We start from the raw sequence: 4,440 nt of genomic DNA on the forward strand, positions 1-4,440 counted from the left end.
TAAGGATTCATCATATGATTCCAAGAGCTCCTCATCTCCTATAAACCAAGAGTAGACTGTACAGAATATCAGCCTGTTGCTGGGTTACAGATTTACAAAGGAAATTTCATGGTCCCAGCAAGTCTTCTATGCTTAAGTAAAGGTTCTGATGGAAGGGGGTGAGACCTGAGATCTGGAATGAGAATATCAGAATAGATGTGCTTGAGAACCTTGAACCTCCAGATTCTTTTGCAACAGCAGAATTCCATTCCCCCTTGATGGAGCATAGTGGCCTTCCTTGCCTAGAGACTATGAAAATACTTCATTGAATTAGGTGCCTCAAAAGATAATGCTTGCCTTCCTAGAGATAGACCTTCTCTTTTATAGACCAATAGCTTGGTTCAAGTTTTAGCTTCCATGCCTAGAAAATATTCTATCATTCAGCAAAGAACTACAACAGATAGTCATCTAGAGTCTTGATTGAACCATTTAATCAAAACATGACCAATACCTAGTGAGTAGGAGGTGAACGTTAGCTACCTATTGGAAAAATCACAATTTCTCACCTAGTTTCCAGACCTCAGGCAGTTCTCAAACTTAGAACCTGTTAGTTGAAGGGGTTTCTGGGTCTCCTTGAGAAACAACCCTGTAATAGCTCCAAATACAATATAATACAAAACAATACAATGCAATGCAATCCAATGTAATATAATATAATATAATATAATATAATATAATATAATATAATATAATACAGCAACAGTTCTTTCAATAGTTTCCCAAAGGGACTCCCAACTATTCATAAGTGTAACTCTATACTAGGAAAAGTGAAATATCCAGATTTTTCAAGGGGTATTATATATAGGATCTAAGCTGAAGTTTCTATCGGGGGAGGTATATGAAAAAAGGCAATAAATAAAGTCCTAATCAAAAGACTACCTTATAATAAGTCAATGGCACACAAATGCATAAATATCAGGTGCTCCAAAGTGTTATCATGTTTCCCACCACCCAATGAAGTAAGAGTGAATTGAAATGAGACAAAAAAGGGGCAGGAAAGAGCATGTCTGGAACACCTGGAATTGTGTTTCCTTATCTAATGATAACTGCAAATGGGAAATTATAATAATGATAGCCTAACAGAGGCCTCAAAGCTTTCAGGGATAAAAGTCTGGGTTATCATGGACAAGCAAAAAAACTAGTTGAAATACTGGTTGAGTAAGTGGGATAACGGAATTCTAGAATGGGTTGTAGAAGAGCAATATAATAAATGTCAGTTATAACCTTGGGACAACTATTGTAGCTGCTGCAGGAATTTAGCTTGTCCAATATATCTATATCTACATCTGTATCTGTATCTCTATCTATTGAGAGATATATTATCATATTTATCTCTCTCTATATAATATATATATATATATGTAATATACATTCTTTTAAATCAGATACGTAAATCATATAATAACCAGAAAACTACCTTGAAGACTCGGGGACAAGACTGAATAAAGTTCTGGAGGAGCAAATGAAAAATGGAAGTAGTCTGTGCTTTAACATTCCTGGCAGTCTGGTCACTTGATCATCTTTACTTATCTCTAATCTTGGCCTAATTTTGCATGTTCACATCATTTTTTTTTCCTACTGAAAAGAAACTATTTTCACATTGTAGAACTAGGTTTTGACTGAGTAACTCTCAGAAAAGAGGTAGAGCTGTGGAGAGAGAGGGAGAAACTGAACTTCTTATTTCTGCTATCTCTAGAGATACAGAGCTAAAAATTCCAAGGCCCTAATGGGCCAACTCCTTGCAACAGTGACTTTTGCCAGACATAGAATACAGTTACCCGTATTGGAAATGGGTATCCAACAAGACAAATTTGAACCCCATTGTGTGGGGCATGTTCCTCACTTCCTTATGTGAAGAATGGAAGGATATCTAGCTGCCTCAGAAGGACTGCATCTTGATTATGGCACCACCCATGCAGTATGTTAGAAATGCCTGCTGGGTTGCTCAGGACAAAAAACAAAACAAAACAAAACAAAACAATGCTCCTGAGGTTCCTTCAGCTCTTATGCAGCGTAAAGTGATCCGTAGCTTCTGGATACTTCCAGGGGGAGACCAACTGAGACCCTTAGCATCTGAGAAATATTCAGAAAAACCACAGCAAAGGCTATATATAAAACAGTGACAGCCTAAACCAGGAGCTAGATGGAGGTTATGGCTGAGAGATATCATTTGTGGTGCCTTGGCAGAAGTGGGCCGAGGTCAGCAAGGAAGAATTATTGAGTCTAACCAAACTGAAGGAGAAGTAACATCATGTTCATCCACTGCAGACCTCAGCCTTAGCCATCAGTAATGCTCCCAGTGACCAGGTGAGAAGGGACAAACCTGCAGGGTCTTTACCTTCTAGTAAAATTCTAACATGTGTCATTTCCTTCCTATGTTCTACCGTTTCATCCTTATGTGACTCATTTATGCTTTGCTCTTTACCCTGAGATTTTCCAAGCATGGTACTCAGACCACCTATAGCAATGTCATGTAGCATATAACTGGTAAAAAGCAGACCTCACATACATATATACTTCCACATACATACAGAATTAGAGTTTTGAAGGTAAAGGCTTGGAATCTATACTTTCAAAAACAAGATGCTCAACATCTGTGAATGGTAAATATATTCTTGTTAGGAATAAATTGCTCTTTCAGTTATTTTTGACACTTAGACTTCTTGAATTATGAAGGCATGCTAATGGAGCCATGAGAGGGGTGGTTTAAATATGGGTTATGGGAGCATATCTAGATCATGAAGCTGCTAGTCTCAAGGAAGTGGTCCAAACCACAGAAAAAGAGCTTTAGTGACATAATAGATAAGGAAAAAAGGAAATTCCTGGATAGAATGATATAGAGAGAGCCATTTACTAGCCATAACACAGGGAGAGAAGAGGATAAATCAAAGTGGAGAGGAAATAATTTATTCCTTATGAAGTGGCTAATGTGATTAGCTTTTCAGTATGTGTGTGTGGAGAGGCAGGCAGCTGGAGACAGCTTTTGATCTTGGGCAGTCTAACTAGAGAATATCACAACAGTGGGTGGAGGAGGTTTCAGATATCTGGGCAGGGAGAGTGGCTCTTTGAAGTGCTCCCCTCTCTACCTTTTTTGCTAAGAGTGAAGGAAGCAATGTCCCCAGGGCAAATTGGGCAGGCCTTGAAGTTTCCTCCATTTCAGGAAGTTAACCGAGATGTCTAGGGGCAAAGTTGCACAGTAGTTCAGGCTGCATTTCAGTCTCTTCACCACTCATTGACTCCATCTGCATCCCAGGCAGATAGCAGATAGGCTTTTCTGCTCCTCCTAGTTATAAAAGGCTCCTCCAAGGAGCCCTAATCAGCTCAAACTATATTCTATGCTATAACTTTCTTTTACTTCCATCAAAATTGGCCTGAAACCATTCTGTCAGGGTCTTGGTATAAAATGAATTCATACTGAGTTTCAATAACTCATGGTAATAATACCTAACATGCACTAGGTCCTTTTTAAAGGACTTTAATAAGTTTTCCTGATAGAATAATCTTGTTACAGGATTGGTATTCTTACTTGCTCAAATCACTTAAAGGAAGCAATTTACTACTCTGTTAAGGATAAAGCTTATTTGGCTGCTAAAACAGAATTTTTTGGTAATTTTCTGAAAATGCCAGCCTTGCCTTTCCCAAGATCAAAACATTGCAGAGAGAAATTTAAAACAATCTAAATCAATGAAAAAATATACCATGTTCATGGATTAGGAAAATATTGTTAAAATACCTATTTTTCTAAATTCATCTACAGATTCAATGAAATCTCAATTGAAATCTTAGCAAGACTTTGTTGAAAGTATTATAATCTTATTCTAAAATTTGTATAGAAATGCGAATGATGTGCAATAATCAAAATAATCTTGACAAAGAAAAAGTAAGTTGAAGATCTATCATTACCTAATTTCAAGATGTAAAAGACCAAAGACTGTGGTTTTGGCATAAAGACAAACAAATAGATCAATGGAACAGGATAGACTCAAGAAATAGATAGATAGATAGATAGATAGATAGATATATTGATTTTCAATCAATCTGAACTGAACTACCAAGTCAATTCAGTAGGAAAGTAGACTTAACAAATAGTGCTATAACAACTGGATATTAGTGTGGGAGAAACAAACAAATAAACAAACCTTCAATTCCTCCCATACTTCATACAAAAAAACAAATCAAGATAGATCTTAGCCCTAAATGTAAAAGATAAGATGACAAAGATTTTCAAAAACTGCACAGGAGTGTATCTTCATGCCCTTAGAGGAGGCAGTTTTCTTATCTGAAACAGTAAAGATCTGACCATACTCTTCACAGTCTTCATCATGATATCAGACTTTATCAAAATTAAAATTTACTTTTATAAAATGATACTGTTAGGAAAATAGACTAGGAAACATATTC

The sequence above is a fragment of the Mustela nivalis genome (genome assembly GCF_964662115.1).
Source record: "Mustela nivalis genome assembly, contig: HAP1_SCAFFOLD_1209, whole genome shotgun sequence".
Classification (NCBI taxonomy): Eukaryota; Metazoa; Chordata; class Mammalia; order Carnivora; family Mustelidae; genus Mustela; species Mustela nivalis.